General features: G+C 39.1%; 1 protein-coding gene across 4 annotated transcripts in view; it reads right to left on the bottom strand.

Annotated features, from left to right (window-relative positions):
- Nucleotides 1–25,063, bottom strand: part of LRAT (lecithin retinol acyltransferase) — a 132,205-nt gene that overhangs the window by 29,682 nt on the left and 77,460 nt on the right. For all 4 annotated transcript variants that reach the window (XM_087866532.1, XM_087866535.1, XM_087866533.1 and 1 more), the window contains 2 exons: nucleotides 20,460–20,571; nucleotides 19,040–19,153 (listed from right to left, as the gene is read on the bottom strand). The gene's annotated coding sequence lies outside the window, so the exon portion shown is untranslated. The remainder of the gene's footprint in view (nucleotides 1–19,039; nucleotides 19,154–20,459; nucleotides 20,572–25,063) is intronic.

Raw genomic sequence — 25,063 nt, 5'->3', positions numbered from 1 at the left:
ACACCGAAAAGAACTGCAAAGCAGCGCTCCTCCAACAGTCACCTGAGGACAGGCAGCATCTGCAGAGTCCGTCAGAACGGCCAGTGTGTATGCCCTATGTTCAAGTTCAAGATGTCCAAATTCCACTGCAGAAGGGGGTGCACTTAGCATTCTGTTTTAACAAGCCCTCCAGGTGACTGATGCAAGCTCAAAATTTCTTAAGCACTGCTCAAAAAAATCTTTGCTGGGAAGAACATACTTGAAATACTCATCAGAGAAGGCGGGCTTTTATTTCTCTCATTATTGCAAATCTGAAAAGCAATCTAACTGACTGAGTTATTATCTCTGGACCTAAACCGGCACCGTGCACCATTCCTCGCAAGGGTTATTTGCAAGGCCATTAGACTTCTGCCCCCAAAGAGATGGGAACAAGTGTATGCCTCAGGTTTGGGGGTGCTGAGCACTCACTCTCATACCTTGAGAGCTCGGCCCGCACAGACTGCCAGCTAAGGATTTTAGGAAAGGTAAATGGGCTGAAAAAGGGTGATAGAGGAAAGGGAAAAAATGGGAGACGATAGAGTGGTGACCCAAATAGGGAACTAGGACAGAAAAAGAAAAAGAGCAAGAAGGAAGTATGGACATGAAAATAGAAGAAGAAAGAGGAGATTCTATCTAAAGTCAGAGTTGAGTTCCGTGGGAAGCAAGAGAACGAAGGAGTTTAGAGGAATATTCAAGAGAGTCACTCTAAGGGTTACAGGAATCAGTATGTGAAAGGTACAGCAGTGCTTGGCAAATAGCACTATAAAAATGCTAGTTATGACTAGGAAGGTAATGAAGAAAAACGAAGTGTAAGAGCAAGAGATAAGAAAAACATTAGCTGGGCGCCTGGGTGGCTCAGATGGTTAAGCGTCTGCCTTCTGCTCAGGTCATGATCTCAGGGTCCTGGGATTGAGCCCCGCATCGGGCTCCCTGCTCAGCAGGGAGCCTGCTTCTCCCTGTCCGTCTACTGTTCCCCTTGCTTGTGCTCTCTAGCTCTCTCTGTCAAATAAATAAATAAAAATATTTAAAAAAAAGAAAAGAAAAAGGAAAACATTAGCTAACCATTTTCCAGGGGCAATAATAGGAGCAGCCCTTTCTGAAGTAAGGTGATGAATCAGATGACCTCTATAGTCTTTCACAATTAATGGTTGTTACGTGGCTGGTATGTTATATGGCCTGTGCGTGTGCACGCACACATGCGCGCGCGCACACACACACACACACACACACACACACACACTTAACTGGAAAATACTTGTGGTATTTATTATCATTATTTTTTTGCAAATTGAAGAGGTATTTTACTGGCATATCTAGGCCGTTTCAAAAAGTCATCTTTAAGTGACATGAAGAATAATTAAAAGTACGTATTTATAGAGAAGTATCACTACTAACAAATTCTTTTACATTTTTGTTTTAAAATGTCACATACTTTAAATTTGACAAAAGCTCATAAAAATAGAAAAAATCCTCTGTTTTAGCTGACCCAGCATATCTAAACACAATGGGGTGCCTTCTTAATTACTTCCTTTAATATGCTGAGCTTAGTTTCAGAATTCATTAGAGATCAGACTTCCAGAAGAATTTCCTGTTTGTTTTGGCTAAATTATTATTGGTGAATTTTAGAGAAGAAATAGAACATATCAATTGATTATAGATAGTCTTCGGGAAGTATGAAATGAAAATACAAGAAAGAAAATGTATCTGCACAGAATCTAGCTTTAGAAACAACAGATGATGAGAGCACACCTCAGAATACACTAGTGAAATTCAACTCTCTCATTGGCCGGTATTAGTAACAACCGGCAGCATATGGGTTTGTTCAAAGCAACTAGAAACATATTTACTCCTTCCTTCTTAGCTTACCAGATGGCCCCAAAGAAAGGCTATGATTTTTCTCCAGTTTTACTTATCCAGAAAATAAAGATCTTAAACTGAATGTATTCTAGCTTTCAGGCTTTCCTTGTCATTGAGCACACCCAGGAAATGACGTTATACAAAGAAAACCCTAACCCTTTATGAACCAGTCTAAGCATGAAGTTACTCTAAGACATTCCAAGGGGTGCTTTGTGTGATGTTCCCTGGTACTGATAGCAAACATGAGTTTATTAGGAAGAATGACGAAACAGGCTCTTTGTTCTCGGGAAAATTGCAGCACCGAGTGCGTGTGTATGTGTGTGTGTGTGTGTGTGTGTGTGTGTGTGGTGTGAGGGAGCGAGTGGGTGTCTGTATTACTGACCATGTGGTGGCCACATGCTTCTCTGCTTAACAGAATCAGAAATTGCTTTTCTAGGTCTACACAGTTCCTGGGATTTGATTCTTCAAGTATAGATTCCATTATCCAAATACTGATAATGGCCATGCTATTTGAAAACCATTGTATTCTGGACTGATGTTTAAATTCAACAACCCATGCTATTGGTGCTAGTTCGTCCCACTGATGAGGGAAATCTTTTCATGAGTACTAAATTGGAATTACACAGGATAAATAGTATTTTAGTCCCTAGTGCAAATGGCTCTTATCTCAGGACATCCTACAAATAACAACGGGGGTAGAGTGAGAGGGTGAGGATGAACTGGAAGATCTAGCAACAGCCTTAGAGATCAATGAATATAACACATCTGCTGAAATATTTAAGGTGTGGGTGGGTTAAGGTTGTACAGGCTTCAAAATAACCATCTCCTATGGAAAGACACACGTGGGCATAAATCTATAACTGTGCCTGACTTACACACACAAGATTAAACTTGAGTTAATGCTGAATATTTAAGGAACTATTACATTCTTAAGAAATGTACTTTATTACTTTATTCAAACATTGAATATTCACTGAAATAAACTGAAGAGCAATAGAACATACAAGGCTTGCTTTTTCTGACTAAATACCTCCATTATGGTGCCAATTAATTTCTTTGGGGGCAAAAGTTTTGCTTTGTTTTTTGGGGGGACAAAACTAAAAAAAATTTAGAAACCTGAAAAATGTAAATTTTTTATGTAATTAAATAAAAGTATTTTATTCATTAAATAAAAGTATGTTATTTAATTACATAACTATTCATAAATGACATCCACGATGTGTGTGAAAAAACAGCTGACCCAATCTTTCCACCTAAATAAAACTAACTTAAAAAGTAAACCTTAAAAACTAAGACATCTTAACATAAACTTTATAATTCTCAATTTCTAAATTTTTCCCCAGTAGCTTTTACTTTCCATTCTCAAAAATTCATTCTAACACCAATTAAAAACCCCAAATTACACAATTTAATAATTCTAAGTATTTTTAAATGCCCCAAAAAAACTCTCGAAAAAGAAGTTTTAATGATTTCCTTTACTAAAGATAGTTTCTTATTGAAAAAGATATTCTGAAAAAAAAAGGTATTGTTTACTACTAAATACTAGCTTACAAATTGATACTAGAAATCTGCGAAAAAGTGATTCAAAGGTTACAAATATTTATTGAGCATCTGCTATGTGCTTAGTGCCCAGAATGAAAGAGTGTAAGGACATAACAGAGGGGGAACAAAACATACTCCCTGTCCTTCAAAAAGTTGATGGTGCCAGAAAGTGTCTCCGACAAAATTAATACAAGATAGACAGACACATGCCAAAGCAAAGCAGAAGGGGATTAAAGAGTAAAAGTGGAGATTGTTTCTACCTGGGAGAATTAAGGACAGTTCATAGCGGAAGGATCACTTGAGCTAGGATTTATAAGGGTAATAAGAGTATTTGGTTGTGAAAAGATGGACAGGAAGAAGAGCAGGTTGATAGCAAGAAATACTGAGATACAAGACATGGAGTTGGGAAAACGGAGGTTATATATTGGGGATGGTAAAGTCTAAGCTCTTTAGGGCGGCAAAGAGGCCCTCCATTTCCTGACCAAAGTTCCATCCTCGGACTCATCTGTTCCTATTTCCTACTTGCAAATTCTCTCTGTTTCCTGAGCTTGGAATGCCCTTTCTCTCATTCTCTCTACTATACTGTAGGGAGTCTGTTAACTATGCAATAGCATTCTGTCTAAAAAAAACAATGTACATACCTTAATTAAAAAATAATTTATTGCTAAAAAATGCTAACCATCATCTCAGCTGTCAGTGAGTTCTAATCTCTTTGCTGCTGGAGGGTCTTGCCTTGATGTTGCTGGCTGCTGACTGATCAAGGTGGTGGCTGTTGAAGATCGGTAGCTGTGGCACTTTCTTAAAATAAGACAACAACGAAGTCTATCACGCGGATTGACTCTTCCTTTCATGAACCATTTCTCCGTAGCTTGCGATGTTGTTTGATAGCATTTTACCCACAGTAGACCTTCTTTCAAAATTGGAGTCAGCTCTCTCAAAACCTACCCCTGCTTTATCAACTACATGTATGAAATATTCTAAATCCTTTATTGTCATTTCAACAATCTTCATAGCGTCTTCACCAGGAGTAGATTTCATCTAAAAAAAAAACCACACATTTTCTTTGCTCCTCTGTAAGAAGCAACTCACCTGTGAAAGTTTGATCATGAGATCACAGCAATTTGGGCATATCTTCATGTCTAATTCTAGTCCTCTCGCTATCCCTACCACATCTGCAGTTACTTCCTCCACTGAAGTCCTGAGCTCCTCAAAGCCTCCATGTTAACTGTAATCAGCTTCTTCCAAAGTCCTCTTAATGTTGATATTTTTGACCTCTTCCCATGAATCACAAATGTGCTTAACGGCATCTAGAATGGTGAATCCTTTCCAGAAGGTGTTAGTTTACTTTGCCCAGATCCATCAGAGGAGTCACTACGACAGCTACGGCCTTATGAAATGTATTTCTTAAATGTTAAGACTTGAAAGTCTAATACTCCTTGCTCCATGGGCTACATAATGGAAGTTGTGTTAGCAGGCATGAAAATATTAATCTCATTGTTCTTCTCCATCAGATCACCTAAGTGACCAGGTGCATTGTCAATGAGCAATTAATTTTTTTCTGAGCAGTAGGTCTCAACAGTGGGCTTAACACATTCAGTAAACCATATTGTAAACAGATGTGCTGTCATCAGGCTTTGTTGCTCTATTATAGAGCAGAGGCAGAGTACATTTAGCATAATTCTTAAGGGTTCCAGGAGTTCCAGATGGCAAATGAGCATTGGCTTCAACTTAACATCACCAGCTGCATTAGCCCCTAACAAGAGAGGCAGCTCTCCTTTGAAGCTTCGAAGCCGGGCACTGATTTCTTTCTAGCTATGAAAGTCTTAGATGGCATCTTCATTTACACAGAAAATCTGTTGTTCAGTATAGCCGGCTTCATGAACGATCTGAGCTGGATCTTCCGGAGAACTTGCTGCAGCTTCTCCATCAGCACTTGCTGCTTCATCTTGGACTTGATGTCATGGACCTGGCTTCTCTCCTTAACGCTCATGAACAAACCTCTGCTAGTTTCCAACATTTCTTCTGCAGTTTCCTCACCTTTCTTAGCCCTCATAGAACTGAAAAAAGTTAGGGCCTTGCTCTGGATTAGGCTTTGGCTTAAGGAATGTTGTAGCTGGTTTGATCTTCTATCCAGACCACTCCAACTTTCTCCATATCACCAATTAGACTGTTTCCCTTTCTTATCATTAATGTGCTCACTGGGGTAGCACTTTTAATTTCCTTCAAGAACTTCTCCTTTGCCTTCACTACTTGGCCAACTGTTTGGCACAGGAGGCTTAACTTTCAGCCTGTCTTGGCTTTCGACATGCCTTCCTCACTAAGTTGAATCATTTCTAGCTTTTGATTTAAAGTGAGAGACAGGCAACTCTTCTTTTCACGTGAACACTTAGAGGCCATTGTAGCATTATTGGTTGGCTTAATTTCAACACTGCTGTGTCTCAGGAAAGAGAGAGGCCCACAGAGAGGAAGAAAGACAGGGTAATGGCAGTCAGAACACACACAACATTTATTAAGTTTGTTGCTTATATGGGCACGGTTTGTGATGCCCCGAAGCAATTACAACGGTAACGTCAAAGATCACTGATCACAGATCTCCCTAACAAATATAACATTAATGAAAAAGTTTGAAATATTGCAAGAATTACCAAAATGTGACACAGAAACACAAAATGAGCAAATGCCCTTAGAAAAATGGCACCAACAGACTTGCTGGACACAGCGTTGCCACAAATGCTCAATTTGTAAAAAACGCTATATCTGTAAAGTGCAATAAAGTGCAGTACAGTAAAACAAGGTATGCCTGTAAAAGGGAATATTTAAAATCTTTGAGGGAGACTTACCAGACTTGGTGCCTCATTGGATTTAGTGACTGTGGAGGGGTCAGAGAATATTAAGGTTTGCAACTAGGGTAAGTAGGAAAATGCCAGTATCATTGACATTGATAGGAAAGAAACTAGAAGGTACTGGCTTGGAAGAAGGCAGATTCACTCAGTAGGTATTTGTGTAGTGCCTACTCTGTGCTAAGCACTGGCCCAGGCACTGCACCACAGATATGAAATACACAATCTATTTTCTAAGGAACCACAACTCGTCACTCACTCATCAATTTCCTTACTATCCAATTAACATTTTTGAAGCACTAGATATCAGGGCAAAATTAAATCAACCATCCTTGTCTTTAGGAAGTTCCCAGGTGAGTAGGGAAGACAGTCACCTATAAAAATGATCACCAAACTTAAAGTGCTGTAAAAGAAATACACCAGAACGTTTTAGATTTTATTGTTTTAAATTTAGAGAGTGGCAGTGGACCAGCCAGGTGGAATGATCTGTTGGGTAACTAATAGTCTGGCCTGAAGTTGAAGAGTGGCCTTATGACTAGGAATGTTGGTAGATTTGAGATCATTCACTTGGTTGAGAAGGCGACCAAGGACACTGAGAAGAGAGGTGGCTACCACCTGCATTCCGTGTAGAGCAAAAGGAGGAGGAAAGGAGCCCCAAAGATGAGATAGCCAGAGTCCTAGACATATATAAATCAGGGAAATACAGAAATACTAAAAGGGAGTGCAGGAAAATGAAGAACCTCATCTCATGTGGCTAGCCCTACTCTTCTTGGGAGCAATCAAGTGGCAAACTGAAGAAAAGTGGGGAGGAATGATCTTTAATAAGTGATTTATCAAGGATCTAATTTTGCAAAGAAATCCAAGGAATTTGAAGAGTGAGTGGTCTGGCAACTGGCCATTGAAGTCACCTTCAGGGGAGCAGAATTAGGGGAGTGGAAATTACCTTATGAGGGTTTTGGGGGCCAGTAGATGGTAGAGACATAGAACCAGTGAGTGCTTAAAATGGTTTATAGACACTGGGCCCTAGTGGAAGAAATGAAGTGAAATGTTAATTTGAGGGGGTAAGTAGTAGGTTTAAGAGTTCCATTTTTGCTTTTATTTGATCCTTGGGACAGGAAAACTCAAGTACTTTTCTAAGGTGAGGAAAGGCCTGGCAAGGCATTAAAGATGCAAGAGACAGAGTTGGGGAAGGGGTGGGGTGTGGGCTTGGGTGGAGCTGTTGTGATCCTTGGCAAGGAGAAGAAAGATTCCTTTTTCAGAGGGGGCGGGAAGGAGAACAGGGTGGGCACAGAGAGAGAAGAGTAAAGGGAAGAGGGAAGGAATTTGAGTAAGTTTTAGTTGAGTGAAGAGTCTGAGGAAACAAGAATATGAACTGAGCGCAGTAACTGAGTGTTTTTGAGAAGAACAGAAATGGTTTGGGACAGTCACTAGTGGAAATGCAACTGGGAGTCAACTAGAGGTCACTACAACTATCGTCAGTCCTGAGTGTGCTGTGGGAATTTTGTGCAGGACTGTCATGTGCATTGTAGGAAGCTTAGCATCACTGGCTTCCATCCATTCGGTGCCAGAATTGCTCCCCTGTCACTGTGATAACCGAAGAAACAGACCGATTCGTTTCTCAATGCCCTGGGTTGAGAATCACGTAGCCTGACACTGCAGCAGAATCCAATCACAGTAGTATATAGCTTTCCCCAGGAACACCCAGGAACCTGAGATCAGAGGTCAGTAGTTTTAAATGCTATGACAAGGAGACAGTAGAAGAAATGTTTCTCCCTTATTTTCCTGCGTTGGTTGAGAATGTTTGTATCATCCCCAGCCCAACGTCCGTAGATGTGGTTCCAGTAAAAGCAATTGCTAAACACACATAGCATTTTAAAGCCAAGTACAGTTGCACAGATCAATTATTGCCGATTCAGAGGCATTTTTATAGGCAACGTATGTCTAAACCCTGATCCAAAGCCTGGTTTTATAAGCCTGGCTGGCCCTTGGCCCAGAATGTAGGGGTGGGGAGGGACTGGAGTAAAAGTCCCATGAAGGAGGCTAGGCTAGAAGGAAATTAGAGGACTGAGCTTCTAAGCAAGCTCCTGCTGAGGTCTCCGGGCAGAGCACTGCTGTCCCACGCAAGCATGGCTCAGGTCGTGGGAGTTTGAAGATACGGCTGAGGATTCACCCCAATAGTCTTAGAAATACCAACACAGTAGTGAAGCTACCTATGGAAGACTTGTACCTGTCCAAACAGAGAAAAGGCAGGTTAAATATAGCTAATCAAAACCACTGACAGGAGCTGAATCCTAGTACTATTTCAGAGCTAGAGCTCAGCTTATCTGGCTGTCTTATGATCCTTAAGAAATTCTCAGTATGCCTTGCTCACTTCTCTGATCATGACCTCAGCCTTCCCTGGGGAAGGCTAAGCCAATGGGTTTCAACCTGTGAATACTTTTGCCTTTCCGTGACCCTGTTCTACTGGGTCATGGCCTTCCATTAAACCTTGCCTGAGTGAGTCTTCAGGTTGCAATCGCTGCCCATTTCAAACACTCCCACTCAAAACACTGAGGGTGATCTGTCTGGTTTTGATCCCTGCCTGTCTTCCCAAAACGCTTGCATAAACCTTCTAAGTGCAATGCCCTGTCTTCTAAACTTGTTTATCAAAATATAGTGGCATAATAAGCTCCAATAGCTATTGATCTGTCATAGCCAAACATCTAAAATAGGTCAAAGGTGGAGGCACCTGGGAGGCTCAGTCGGTTAAGCGCCCGACTCTTGATCTCAGCTCAGGTCTCGATCTCAGGGTTTTTAGTTCAAGCCCCACGTTGGGCTCCATGTCGAGCATGGAGCCTACTTAAAAAAATAATAATAATAAAAAAATAAAATGAGCCTTTTCATAAGACCCACCCAGAGCTGGAAGGAGTGAGAAATGGCTTTATTTGGGGGTGAAGGAGTGCCAAAAATAATGTAGAGCCTCACTGCTGTTTTTAGTCAGGCATAAAACACCAATGAACCAAAATAGTGTCTGTAAGTAGGGACACATTCCAAACTCAAAGACGACAGAAAAGATTATTTATATAGTAGTAGGAGCATTTATTACACCACCTTTAGCTTTGATTGTTCTGATCGTTGATTTGGGGTGGTAAATAAATCCATCTAATTATTTATTGCAATCCTCTGGTCTTCGACTGTTAAGGTATATAAATTTCTAAAAGTTTGCTATCTAGAAAATAGATAGAAGTAAAATAACAATGAAATGGTATGTTGATTAAAAGAAAAAATGTGTCGTTTTCATTAAAAATGTTAATCATCTTTAAAGGAAACATAACATAATCATGCCAAATACATATGTAATTTAGGGTTTTGAAATGTATATACCATCCCATATTTTGAATATATTTCTTATACTCTTTAAAAACTCTTTAATTTTAAGAAAATTAGACTATTCACATTTTATTTAGAGTGAGCAACCAAAAGAGATTGGCCTTTCATTAGTAAACTTCCTCTGGCATGTGATTCAACTAAGATTTTGACACTGAGGGGGCGCCTAGGTGGCTCAATTGGTTAAGCATCTGACCCTTGATTTCGGTTCAGGTCATGATCTCAGGGTCACGGAATCAAGCCCGGCTTCTGGCTCCACTCAGTGCAAAGTCTGCCTGTCCCTGTCCCTCTTCCTCTGTTCCTCCCCCTGCCCCCTCTCCCTCTTTCTCTCTCTCTCTCAAATAAATAAATAAAATCTTTAAAAAGAGGGGCGCCTGGATGGCTCAGTCCTTAAGCGTCTGCCTTCGGCTCAGGGCGTGATCCCAGCGTTCTGGGATCAAGCCCCACATCGGGCTCTTCTGCTGGGAGCCTGCTTCTTCCTCTCCCACTCCCCCTGCTTGTGTTCCCTCTCTTGCTGGCTGTCTCTCTCTCTGTCAAATAAATAAATAAATACATACATACATACATACATACATAAAATCTTTAAAAAAAATCTTTAAAAAGAGAAAAGATTTTGAGGCAATAGCTACAAGGCTACTATTTCTATCAAGTTTTTCCTTAGCCCATGTCACACACCTCTCTCCCATCTCTAGATTTAGTGTTTGGATCACCCAATTTAGCCTATGCCAAAGGGTCCAAATCCTGTCAGTTTAAAAGGTGATGGGAAGTAAGGAGGGCACATATTGCACGGTGCACTGGGTGTTATACGCAACTAATGAATCATTGAAGTTTACATCAGAAACCAGGGACATACAGTATGGTGACTAACATAATATAATAAAAAAACATTAAAAAAAAAGAAAAAAAAAGGTGTACAAAGAGTGTCGATTTAGTAAGATTATTAGTTCAGTTTGAAGGATGACAATTATGTATTCTTTTTTTATTATCTCCTAAAATGTGGGCAAAAGATAAAGGTCCCAGAATCAAAAAAAGCTATTGATCTGCTAATTCGAAATTAATATCCTTAACTTTTTTTTTTTTTAAGATTTTATTTATTTATTTATTTGACAGAGAGACACCCAGCGAGAGAGGGAACACAGCAGGGGGAGTGGGAGAGGAAGAAGCAGGCTCCCAGCGGAGGAGCCTGATGTGGGGCTCGATCCCACAACGCCAGGATCACGCCCTGAGCTGAAGGCAGACGCTTAACGACAGAGCCACCCAGGCGCCCCAATATCCTTAACTTCTTATAAGCCCCAGATAAAAGCATGGTAATCCAATCACTTAAATTGAACCATATTTTATTACTGAATTCCCTTCCAGTTGTTCTTTATGCAGAATATGTTGGGAGTAATCTTGACCGCTTGGCAGTTAGAAGTATTTTCAAGTATGGGTAGTAGAAAGGTGCTGTATTTTGATGTCTATTTGTATACAAAATATCACCTTAATAAGCACATATGCTAAAGATTGATCAAGATGACTAGTTAATTTGAAGAATCTTAATCTGTTCTGTAAGGATATCGTGTAGTAGGTGGGGACTGGAGTGGTGGAGGTTATGAGGGATTCACTGGGCAAACTGTTGCCATTGACGTGAATCGATCACCTGGCGGTGAATGTCACTCTCACTTCTTTGGCCATGTCCAGAGTTTCTCTAATTTAGTTTGCCATATTTAGGTATGTCTAATTTAGGCCCTAACTAATAGTGCGTGGAACACATTTATACAAGAAATTATTCACTGTTTAGGGGCGCCTGGGTGGCTCAGATGGTTTAACGTCTGCCTTCTGCTCAGGTCATGATCTCCAGGTCCTGGGATCGAGCCCCACGTCCAGCTCCCAGCTCAGCGGGGAGTCTGCTTCTCCCTCTGTCTCTCCCCCTACTTGTGTTCTTTCTGTCACTGTCTCTCTCTCTCTCTCTCAAATGAATAAATAAAATCTTAAAAAAAATTATTCACTGCTTTCCTGAAATTCAAATATGCATTCCATATTTTATCTGGCAACTCTACCCTGATAATCTCAAGGGGTATTATGAAATTCTACGAAAATTTGTATCATTCCTTTAATTTTTTTTAAAAGATTTTATTTATGTATTTGACAGAGACAGCCAGAGAGAGAGGGAACACAAGCAGGGGGAGTGGGAGAGGAAGAAGCAGGCTCCCAGCGGAACAGCCTGATGTGGAGCTCGATCCCAGAACACTGGGATCACGCCCTGAGCCGAAGGCAGACGCTTAACGACTGTGCCACCCAGGCGCCCCCATTCCTTTAATTTTTGAAACTAGGCATATCCCATATAACTGCAACTTGCAAGGAGAGGACAGAGGATCAATGTAAAATCAAAGGAAGGATATTAGGATACTAATTTTAAGAGATTATACATTTCAGAGGTCAAGGACCTTGCCTAACATGCTCACTGTTCTATTCCTGTCCACAACTGGTGTTCTAGGGAATAGAAGGTGCTAAATATTTTTTGAGTAAAAAAATGGCAGATATAAATACCTCCATTTATTTTGAGAATGTAAACTCTTCTCTTTTTTTTTTTTGAGATAATGCTAAGCAAAATAAGTCAAGCAGAGAAAGACAATTATCATATGATTTCACTCATTTATGGAATGTAAACTCTTCTCTTTTATCATCAGGAATAAAGATCTGGTTAATCCATTCCTTTCAGTCACCTCAGCTCAATGAGCTCAAGTAAATACAACAGGTAAGAGTGAGCGTGAAGCATACAAACTGGCTATACCTATAATCCAGATAGCCTGCCAAGTACAGACAGAGTGTCAATGGGTCATTGTTTGTAAGATTTCAGACCTAGGCATCTTTAACAGGAATGTGCACACATGCATTACAAACTCACTCGACAATAGTTAGGTCCACTCTGATTTTTGTATATTAGTTTTACTAAGGGACAATGATTTTATAGTCTACTTAAAGGCATTTATTTTAAAATATTCTAATTATTCGTGGGATTTCAGTAAAGAGATGAGTCAATGGCATTCTATGTGGTTAACAGAAAAAGAACTAGGAAAATCGTTCTATGGAGAAGGAGAGGATCTAACAATTTCTAGAGAGGAAAAAAGGAGAAAGGAGTTTTGGCAGTGAAGAGATATTCTTTAAAAAAATACATAAATAAAGGAAATCTTTATGAGTAAGGAAAAGCAGAAATTCGGTGATAACAATGAAGTATTGTAGTATTTACAACATTAGGGAACAAAAGATTCAAAGGGAGCTCTTGGCAAAAGGCCAATTCATAGAATATGTGCATTATAATACTATAAAATACGAGCAGATTTTTCTGGCCTCAACAATGTTTAAAATACGTATTTTTTGCAAAAATTAATTATTATATTGAGAGCCACAGCTTTTTTGAAGCACACAGTTTTATTTGTTATGTCAATAAGTAAGAGCTTTATAGCACTGAAAAACCTAATATAACTTAACCAATACAGTAAACAAAACTTTATTTAATTGTTTAAATCCAAGTGAAAACTGACTAAATGACCGAATCAAGTTTAGAGACATGAAAAATGGCTTTTATAAGCAAAAATATCTATTTTTGCAAAGATCGTCCCCACTTGCTGTAATAGGCCAGACACTCTAAGTGATATGTCAGCAAGCTGCTCGGTAGACCTACCCATGGAAGAAAATTGAAAAGATATATATATAAAAAAGTTAAAACGTGTCCTATGGAATGTGGTGGTTCTGAAGTTACATAGAACAGCTTAGTTGGTCAGAATTAGATAACCCCTCTGGACGAATCTTAGCACTCTAGGTTGGATATTCTGTGTGTTTCTTTAGACCTCTAATAACACTTACACTTGATGAGGCATAAATATATGTTTTGCTTAAAAAAATTCCAACTTTTGTGTAAAACCAATAACAAATATGAGAGTAGGTGAACTGTTTAAAAACATTTCAACTGAGTAATTCTGAGGATCTAATTGGCTTTAGTCAGCGATTCATGAATTGAGCAGCAGTCCATCTCGCAAAAAAGGAGCTCTGAGGGACTGTACAAAATGGAGGATTTTACAGGAACAAAGAAGGCAGGCCAAGGATGCTAAAAGAGTGGATTATTTCAGGCAAGGTTACTTTCCTTTAGGGGAAGGCAGAGGTCTTGCCAAGGAGGTTACCTCACTAGTGCTGGTCAGGAACTTCCACACTGACTGGTTTAAAATTCCACTCCTGGAAAAGGCTGAAACTGCAATTAGATTAAGCGTGAAGTCTTGGTGGGGCTTAGCAAAAGTGACTCCATTTGGGGCCTCTTGTTTCCTTTTTTAAATTAATTAATTAGTTTAAACACCAACATGTTCACAGAAAAGATGAGAATCTTAGCCCTGGGCATAGAGGAGTCTCCGTGAGCTCACTCTGGATTTCCATTGTCCTTCCACTCTCCAAGCTCTGCTGGTTGACTTCTATGCGTGTCCCTGTGGCTTTGGTCCTAACTCAGTTGCCTTGGAATGATGTGTTTTTGCACAAATACAAAATGCACACTGACACAAAATGGATTTGAGTCCCTTAAGTGCTAACTTCAAGGGCGGCTTTGTATCCCCTCACTTTTCAAAGTCCTGCCAGGGACTGAAGCTGAGCTGGACACCCCAAGTCTCAGTGTTTTCTCTTCTCTGTGGTCATGAGTGTCTGTGCTGCTGTGTAGTGTTTTGTGATTGTGGGGGTTTTGTTTTTATTTTTTTGTTTGTTTTATTTTGTTTCAAGTTAAATTCTAGTTAGTTAACATATAGTATAATATTGCTTGTGGGAGTAGAATTTAGTGATTCATTACTTACGTATAACACCCGGTGCCCACCACAACAAGTGCCCTCCTTAATGCCCGTCACCCACCTCCCTCCCTCCATCAACCCTCAGTATGTTCTCTATCATTAAGACTCTCTTACGGTTTGCCTCCCTCTCTGTATTTATTTTATTTTTCCTTCCCTTCCCCTATGTTCATCTGTTTTGTTTCTTAAAATCCACATATAAGTGAAATCCTATGGTATTTGTCTTTCTCTGACCGACTTATTTTGCTTCATATAATACATTCTAGCTCCATCCACATCATTGTGGAGGGCAAGATTTCGTTCTTTTTGATGGCTGAGTAATAGTGTGTGTGTGTGTGTGTGTGTGTGTGTATACAACATCTTCTTTATCCATTCATCAGCCAGTGGACCTTTGGGCTCTTTCCATAATTTGACTAACATTGATAGTGCTGCTATAAACATTAGGGTACATATGCCTTTTCAAATCAGTATTTTTTTATCCTTTGGATAAACACCTAGTAGTGCAATTGCTGGGAGGTAGGACAGTTCTGTTTTTAACTTTTTGAGGAATCGCCGTACTGTTTTCCAGAATGGCTTCACCAGCTTGCATTCCCACCAACAGTGTAGGAGGGTTCCCCTTTCCTCACCAATACCTGTTGTTTCCTGTGTTGTTAATTTTAGACATTCTGACAGGTGTGAGGTGACGTTTTGATTTGTATTTTGCTGATGACGAGGGATGCTGAGCGTTTTTTCATGTGTCTGTTAGCCATCTGGATGTCTTCTTTGGAAAAATGTCTATTCATAATTTCTGCCCATTTCTTTTTTTTTTTTATTATTAATGATTTTTTATTATATTATGTTAGTCACCATACAGTACATCCCCGGTTTTCGATGTAAGGCTCGATGATTCATTAGTTGTGTATAACACCCAGTGCACCATGCAATACGTGCCCTCCTTACTACCCATCACCGGTCTATCCCATTCCCTCACCCCCCTCCCCTCTGTAGCCCTCAGTTTGTTTCTCATAGTCCATAGTCTCTCATGTTTCATTCCCCCTTCTGATTACCCCCCCTTTCTTTATCCCTTTCTTCCCCTACTGATCATTCTAGTTCTTATGTTCCATAGATGAGAGAAATCATATGATAGTTGTCTTTCTCTGCTTGACTTATTTCACTAAGCATTATCTCCTCCAGTGCCGTCCATGTTGTAGCAAATGTTGAGAACTCATTCTTTCTGATTGCTGAGTAATATTCCATTGTATATATGGACCACAACTTCTTAATCCAGTCATCTGTTGCAGGGCATCTCAGCTCCTTCCACGATTTAGCTATTGTGGACATTGCTGCTATGAACATTGGGGTGCATATGGCCCTTCTCTTCACTACGTCTGTATCTTTGGGGTAATTTCTGCCCATTTCTTAACTAGATATTTGTTTTCTGGGGGTGTTGAGTTTGATAAGTTCTTTATAGACTTTGGATACTAACCCTTTATCCAATATGTCATTTGCAAATATCTTCTCCCATTCTGTAGGTTGCCTTTTTGTTTTGTTGATTATTTCCTTTCCTGTGCAGAAGCCTTTTATCTTGATGGATTCCCAATAGTTTACTTTTGCTTTTGTTTCCCTTGTTTCCTGTGATGTGTTTAGTTAGAAGTTGCTACAGGTGAGGTCAAAGAGGTGGCTGCCTGTGTTCTCTGATAAGATTTTGATGGTTTCCTATATCACATTTAGGTCTTTAATACATTTTGAATTTATTTTTGTGTATGGTGTAAGAAAGTGGTCCAGTTTCATTTTTTTGCATGTGGCTGTCCAGTTTTTCCAACACTATTTTGAAGAGACTGTTTTTTCCACTGGATATTCTTTCCTGCTTTGTCAAAGATTAGTTGACCATAGAGTTGTGGCACCATTTCTGGGGTCTCTATTCTGTTACACTGATCTATGTGTCTGTTTTTGTGCCTGTACTATGCTGTCTTGATCACTACAGCTTTGTAATAGAGCCTGAAGTCCAGAATTCTGATGCTTCCAGCTTTGCTTTGCTTTTTCAAGGTTGTTTTGGCTATTTGGGATCTTTGGTGGTTCCACACAAATTTTAGGATTGTTTGTTTTAGCTCTGTGAAAAATGCAGGTGGTATTTTGATAGGGATTGCATTAAATGTGTAGATTGCTTTGGATAGTATAGGCATTCTAACAATATTTGCTCTTCTAATCCATGAGGATGGAAAGTTTTTCTATTTCTTTATGTCATCTTCAATTTCTTTCATGTGAGTTCTATAGTTTTCAAAGTACAGTTCTGTTACCTCTTTGGTTAGGTTATTTCTAAGTATCTTATGGTTTTGGGTGCAATTGTAAAGGGGATCAACTCCTTGATTTCTCTTTCTGCAGCTTCATTATTGGTGTATAGAAATGCAACAAATTTCATTACATTGATTTTCTATCCTGTGACTGTTGAATTTGTGTATCAGTTCCAGCAATTTGTTGGTAGAGTATTTCAGGTTTTCTACATAGAGTATCATGTCATCTGCAAATAGTGAAAGTTTGACTTCCTCCTTGCCAATTTGGATGCCTTTTATTTCTTTTTGTTGTCTGATTGCTGCGGCCAGGAGTTACAGTACTATGCTGAATAATGATGGTGACAGGTGACATCCCTGTCTTGCTCTTGACCGTAAAGGAAAAGCTCTTAGTTTCTCCCTATTGAGGATGATATTAGCCGTGGATCTTTTGTATATGGCCTTTATGATGTTGAGGTTATGTTCCCTCTATCCCTACTTTGTTGAGGGTTTTTATCAAGAATGGATGCTGCACGTTGTCATATGCTTTTTCTGCATCTATTGAGAGGATCATATATGGTTCTTATCCTTTCTTTTATTAATATGGTGTATCAGCATATTTGCAAATATTAAACCACCCTTGCAGCCCAGGAAAAAATCCCACTTGATTGTGGTGAATAATTCTTTAATGTACTGTTGGATTCAATTTGCTAGTATTTTGTTGAGAATTTTTGCATATATGTTCATCAGGGATACTGGCCTATAATTCCCCTTTTTAGTGGGGTCTTTGTCTGGTTTTGGAATCAAGGTAATGCTAGCCTTTTAGAATGAGTTTGGAAGTTTTCCTTCCATTTCTATTTTTTGGAACAGTTTGAGAGGAATAGGTATTAGTTTTTCTTTAAATGTTTGGTAGAATTACCCTGGGAAGCCATCTAGTCCTGGACTTTGGTTTGTTGGGAGATTTTTGACTACTGATTCAGTTTCTTTGCTGGCTATGGGTCTGTTCAAATTTTCTTTCTTTCTGTTTCAGTTTTGGTAGTTTATATGTTTCTAGGAATTTGTCTGTTTCTTCCAGGCTGACCAATTTGTTGACACATAATTTTTCATAATATTTCATAATTGTTTGTATTTCTGTGGTGTTGGTTGTGAGTTTTCCTCTTTCATTCGTGATTTTATTTACTTAGGTCCTGTCTCCTTTTCTGTTTGATAAGACTGGCTTATCAGTTTTATAAGGGGTTTCTCAGTTTTATCAGTTCTTTCAAAGAACCAGTTCCTGGTTTCATTGATCTATTCTACTGTGTTTGTTTTTTGTTTGTTTGTTTCTATATCATTTATTTCTGCTCTAATCTTTATTATTTTCCTTTCTCTGCTGGCTTTAGGCTTTTTTGCTGTTCCTTTTCTAGTTCCTTGTAAGGTTATGTTGTGCACTTGAAGTTTCAAAGAAGTCTTGCTATTTGAGGTAGGGCTGTATTACTATATACTTCCCTCTTATGACCATTTTTGCAGCATCCCAAAGGTTTTGAACTGGGCCTATTGTTTTCTTTTTAATAAGATATTCGTTCCATTCTAAATGAGTGTACCTATATAATTGCTAAAGAGTAAAATATCTATAGCCTCCATTAGCAGAATAGTTCAGCTTTTCTTTTTATGATGACGTTGTGGGAATAATAACTCTTTGTTTAGACTTTAAATCCACATCTCATTTTCATGGGCAACCAAAATTTTATAGGTACTCACTAAGGTTGAACAGCATTTCATTTAATGCAGGGAATCATGCAGTTCACCAAGATAAAGGTAAAGAATAACAAAATCAGTAAGACCTGCTTAAAATGAATTAGTAAGAAAACCATTCCAACAAGTGGGGGAAAAAATCCTCAATTTTGAATTATCCTTAAAGCAAATTTTGTAAACATACAAAAATTAAAACTGGGTCAAGTAGCAGCACATGGGCAGTTATAAGGTAAACCCTTTGAATATGTAGGAAGTCCTCACTTTGCACATTTCCAATAGGCATGAAATTTGGTTACCAGGATTCAGGTGATTAACACCCGTTCCCCAACAACACAGTTCCAATTCAGTTACCACGATATGTCAACTCGGTATAATTAAATAATTAGTATTAATTTCACATGCACATGGTAAAATGTGTAGTTGTGTTGCCTCTTTATCTCCCATGGCATTTTGCAAAAACAAATCCTTGAGAGAATTGGCCAAGAAAGATGAAAGTGTACTAAAGAAACCATAACTGACAGCAGAGGGAATAAATTTGAATCAACGGTAAATGGAATTTCAGAAGAGAGCTGACGGTGAGAAAGTTCACACTGTGGATGTAATTGTAGCCAGAGGGGATAAGCGAAGGCAAACTTACCATCATATCTGGAGAAAGTGATTGTGCCTGAAAGATGGAGAAGTCCCAGAGGAAATGATGCCAGCTAAAAGAAAACCTTCACCCAAAAGGCCTTCTCGGAGATATTTCACAACACTTGAAAGTGAAAAGGATGAAATGTTAGAAGCTGCTCCAAACTCAGAGAGGAGCATAACAAGTCAGAGTAGACTTGCAGATTTATTTTAGTTTCCTGAAGCTAAATCTCTAAAAGGCTGAGAACTTTCCAACACTGTCCTTCTTTTTCTGATTCAAATATTCTCTTCATGACTGTTTTCCATATGATGACTATCTTTTGTGTACTCTTCCCACCTTCGTTCGAGTGTTAGATCTCCTCCCCTACCTAGGATAAGGTCATTTTTCTGAACAGTTATCTCTCCAGCCTTCCACTTGGCCGGGCATCTCCTTGATTTATGCAACAATAACCTTTACATTTGCTTGGATCCTGTCATTACGAAAGAGAAGAGAGACCAAGTGGAATTGTAGGCTCATCGTCTTCTCCATGAATCTCAGTTCACAGTAGTCCTCACTTTACCCCAGTTTCCCTTTCCTTGGTTTCATTTACACGCAGTCAACCCCACCATCCAGCAGCAGGTGGTTCTCCTTCTGATGTATCTTCAGGTCAGTAGTACCTCAGGCTGCTTCACAGCACCTATGCCATTCACCTCACTTCATTTCATCACATAACATTTCATCACCTCACATCATGACAAGGGTAAGTACAGTACAGTAAGATTTTTGAGACAGAGGCCACATTCACATAACTTTTATTACAATACGGTGCTATAATTTTTCTATTTTATTATTATTGTTGTTAATTGCCTAATTGTTGTTGTTACTGTGCCTAATTTATAAGTTAAGACTTTATCAAAGGGGCCCCTGGGTAGCGCAGTCGTTGGGCGTCTGCCTTCGGCTCAGGGCGTGATCCCGGCGTACCGGGATCGAGTCCCACATCAGGCTCCTCCGCTGTGAGCCTGCTTCTTCCTCTCCCACTCCCCCTGCTGTGTTCCCTCTCTCACTGGCTGTCTCTCTGTCACATAAATAAATAAAATATTTAAAAAAAAAAAGACTTTATCATAGGTATAGGAAAAGGCATAGTACATAAAAGGGTTCAACACTATTTGCAGTTCCAGCCATCCACTGGGGATCTTGGGACTTATACCCCGCAGATAAGGAGGAGACTATTATATTCAGTATTTTTCATGAACTACACCCCCAGCCCTGCTCCATATGTCACATCCAGGTCTTTCCATGCACTGACCTCAAATAAACCATTAGTACTTCCTGCCATAATGTCCTACATACTTGTCATGTCATCTTTATAGATACCAAAAAGAACGAATAAGTAATGAAAAATAGAACGACAGCTTTGGCAAAAAATACCAGATAGAGAAAATGAACATACCTCTTAGGTCACCATCTATCTTGGGTAAACTTGGTGAAGCCAATGTGTCCAGTGTAAAAGTGAGATCTTTGTGAGAGATTTCAACATGTCCTTCATGAATATGGACAGCAACCTGAAAACATTTTTAAAGCAGGAAATGAGAAAAAAAAGATTTTATGAATAGGAAACTCTGTACTTATAATTTTGTTTAATTGGAACACTAACTGGTCAGTTCTTTATTCCCACCTTAGAAGCTCTGTTTTTGAAGTTTTTATGGACCTACATGGAGCACACTGCTTTGTCAATTCTTAGTAAGATAAATAAACAAATAAATAAATAAATAAAACAAGAACAAAAACCACATAACCTTCCTCCAACTTCTCTGCTCTTCTGGACAAGCATTTCTCTCTCAGGAGTTCCTGCTTCTGCTTACTGTTGGCGACGAAGAGAGTGGCAATGCGCTTTATCTGGTAGTCCGGGCCGCGGAAGCTGAAGCAGCGGGAGCCCGTATGGCCTTGCAGCTGACACTGAAATCAAAGACTCTTTGTTTCTTGTGGACTGATGACTGACGGCTGCCTCATCAGTACAGTCTCCCTGGAAAAGCATTTCCAGCTTCCTCTCCCTGTCTCTGAGAACTGAATCAGGTGTGAGGCACACCTTTTCCCAAGTGCCAGGACCTTACAAAGGAGCTTTCTGTGTCAAAAGCAATGTCAGCCTCATTTTCTTTTTTTTTTTTAATCAGGGCATGGCAAATCTGGCCCACACACCAAAGTGCAGTCGACTCGCAGCGGGACAGGAAATCTGGAATAACATGTCTTAAATTGATTTATATGACTGCGTTAGTTCACATGAGGGTGAAGCCATGCCTTTTTCTTCTTTGTTCCTAATGCGGAGCGCAGTCCCTGCCTGCAACATACAAGCTCTCAGTAAAGGCTGTGTTAAATTTAAGTTTCACTTATTAATTGTTTTCCAAGGCTGCTCTTGCAATTACTCGATCCTTTTGGGGGGCCAATGCAAGCGCTGTGAGAACTAGAACCAAGTTGCACAGAGTAGGAAGGCGATAAATATCAGCTGGAATGGTATTCTGTGTATATTGCAGGCTTATTTTATCCTCAAGCTGTTCCATGTAAACAAATGGCACCCTCACTCTCCTCCCATCCTGTCCGGCCTGCTTGAAACTGCCGATGAGTTTTTCTCGCTCAAGGTTACTAAGGCAAAAGTAGCTGATTGCACTATGCCACTGCTGTTTAATATACAGAGGGCTCACAGCTTGCCCATGCTTCCTGCTATTGCAAGTTCTTGGCAAAACTGAGATCTCTGGCAATAGCAGGCTTCACCCATTTTACAAGGTGATCTGGCAAAAGTGGAAGCAGCCATACTGAGTGCTATTCCCGGGTACTTACCTACAGGTTACCACTCGGGTATGTTCCTTTCAATGTTAAGAACTACACCAAAGCAGAGGCATTTGAATATTTACTCTGAGAAACAATCTTTCAAATATTTCCAGAGGGGGACTTTCACTAGCTATGACTCAGCTTACCCATTTCCCTATTTTTTATGACTTCACCGGCCTATGACTAGATTAGTCATGTTGTCTCTTTATTAAGGAGTGAAGGGGCGCCTGGGTGGCTCAGTCGTGAAGCGTCTGCCTTCGGCTCAGGGTGTGATCCTGGAGTTCTGGGATCGAGCCCCACATCAGGCTCCTCCACTGGGAGCCTGCTTCTTTCTCTCCCACTCCCCCTGCTTGTGTTCCCTCTCTTGCTGGCTGTCTCTCTCTCTGTCAAATAAATAAATAAAATCTTAAAAAAAAAAAAAGGAGTGAAAAGGAGGCTTTTTAAAATCAAATGATAAATGTGAATTGCAAATCCCCTTTAAACATTAATTTCATATTTGTACCATACTTTGGCCATTCTGGAAACTCCTTATCAATTTGTGATGGCCCAAATTCCCAGTAACTACATAAAAAGTCTGCAGATAGCATTGACTGGTGACACTACCCACTCCTTTTCCATCATGGAACATTGTATCATTTTCCATGACCAACAAGACTGGACCATTTCAAGTTTCAACAATATTACAGGTAATTGAGAACTTGGCCATATTTCTAAAAATCAAGTTGCCATGAGTACCACCAATCAATTTATCAATGTAAAACCTTATATTGTGTTATCTTTTTTTTTTTTTTTAACTCTAAACAATTGTCCTTTCACAACAGAGGACAATTCAGGAAGGTCATGATCCAGGTGGATTATAAGGGCAAGTCCAGAAACTCCTCCACAGAATATATTTATACTAGGCTTTTGATACAGATGAAGTGACTGCAAGAAGCTTATTTTTGGGAAGAATAAGAGTCTCAGAGCTTCCACTTGGAGTTAAAGAAGAAAGTAGAAAGGGAAAAGAAATTATTCAGACAGGAAAATAATTATTCATTATTTCTGGAAAGAATGAAAGAAAAAAGTCTCTGATACAAGAAATCCGATGAATCCCAAACACGGTGAGAAGCAATGGAAGGATACTTAGACATAACATGGTGAAATCGTAGAACACCAAAGACAAAAAGAAGCCAGAAAAGAGGAGTCGTTACCGTCGAAGGACTGACAAACTGACAGCTGATTTTTCAGCAGAAATAGGGGAGTAAACAAGTGCTACAACTTTCAGCCTATAAATATTCCTGGTAAAATTACCTTTCAGGCATGGGGAGAAATACACTCCTTTTTTAAGACTTTATTTTTTAGGGCAGTTTCAGGTTCACAGTAAAATTGAGCAAAAAAACTCAGAGTTTCTATATATATGCTTTGCCCCCACACATACACAGTCTTACCCACCATCAGTATCCTGTACTAGAGTGGTACATTTGTTAAAATCTTCAAATCTGCATTGACACATCATTATCACCAAAATTCATAGTTGACGTTAGAGTTCATTCTTGGTGTTGTGCATTTTATGGGTTTGGACAAATATATAAGGACTTGTATCCACTGTTATAGGATTATATAGAATAGTCTTACTGCCCTAAAAATCCTCTGTGCTTTGCCTATTCATCCCTACCCCGCACCCGCATGAAGCCCTGGCAACCGCTGATCTTTTTACAGTCTCATAGCTTTGCCTTTGCCAAATGTCATGTACTCGGAGTCATACATAGCTGCATATGTAGCTCTTTCAGATTGGCTTCTTTCACATAGTAATATGCAATTAAGATTCCTGCATGTCTTTTAATGGCTTGTTAGCTCATTTCTTCTTAGCACTGAATCCTATTTCATTGTTTGATGTACCATAGTTTATTTATCTATTCACCTATTAAAGGATATCTTGGTTACTTTCAAGTTTCAGCAACTATGAATAAAAGCTACCATAAATATATGTGTGCAGGATATTATGTGGACATAGGTTTTCAACTCATTTGGGTAAATATCAAGAAACACAATCGTTAAATCATATGGTAAGAGTACGTCTAGTTTATAAGAAACTGCCAAACTATCTTCCAAGGTGGATGGACCCTTTTGCATTCCCACCTGCAATGAACGAGAGTTCTTGTTGCAGACATCCTCACCAGCATTTAGTGTTGTCAGTGTTCTGGATTTTGGCCATTCTAAGAGGTGTGTAGTGGTATCTCATTGTTTTAATTTGCATTTCCCTAATGACATGATATTGAACATCTTTTCATATGTTCATTTCCCATTTGTTTATTTCCTTCTGTGGTGAGGCGTCTTTTAAGGTCTTTTGGTCATATTTTAATTGGGTTGTTTATTTTATTATTGTTGAGTTTTAATAGTTCACTGTATATTTTGGATAACAATCTTATCAAAGTTTTTGCAAATATTTTCTCTCAGTCCGTGGTTTATCTTCCGATTATCTTGGCAGTGTCTTTAACAGAACAGAAAATTTTAAGTACAGCTTATTGATTATTTCTTTCTTGGACTGTGCCTTTAGTGTTTTATCTAAAAAGTCATCACCGTACCTAAGGTATCTAAGTTTTCTCCTGTTATCTTCTAGGAGTTTTATACTTTTGCATTTTATGTTTAGGTCAGTAATCTATTTTATATTATTTTTTGTGAAGGGTATAATAGTTCATTTTTTGTTTGTTTTTTGCAAGTGGATACCCAGTTGTTCCAGCACCATTTATTGGAAAGACTATCTTTTCTCCACTGAATTCTTTGCCCCTTTGTCAAAAAGTAGTTGACTGTATTTGTGTGGGTCTGTTTCTGGGCTTTCTCTTCTGTTTCACCGATTTGTCTATTCTTTCATCAGTACCACACTATTTTGAATACTGTAGTTTAATAATAAGTCTTGAAGTTGAAGTCCCCAACTTTGTTCTTCTCGTTCAATATTGCCTTGGCTATTCTGAATCTTTGGCCTCTCCACGATAAACTTTAGAATCACTTTATCTCTATCCACAAAATAACTTGCTGGGATTTTGACTGGAACTGTGTTATATCTATAGATCAAGTTGGGAAGATCTGAGAGCTTGACAGTATTGAGTCTTCCTATCCATCAACATACAATGTCTATTTAGTTTGATTTCTTTCTTCAGACTTTTGCAGTTTTCCTTGTATCGATTTTTTTTTACAAAATTTTGTATTTTATTTTGTTAGACTTATACTTAAGTATTTAAGTTTTTTGCACAC

Source organism: Ursus americanus, chromosome 13, assembly GCF_024610735.1.
Source record: "Ursus americanus isolate L20-20 chromosome 13, mUrsAme1.1.p, whole genome shotgun sequence".
NCBI classification, from domain to species: Eukaryota; Metazoa; Chordata; class Mammalia; order Carnivora; family Ursidae; genus Ursus; species Ursus americanus.
This window is presented reverse-complemented; position numbering and strand designations above follow the sequence as displayed.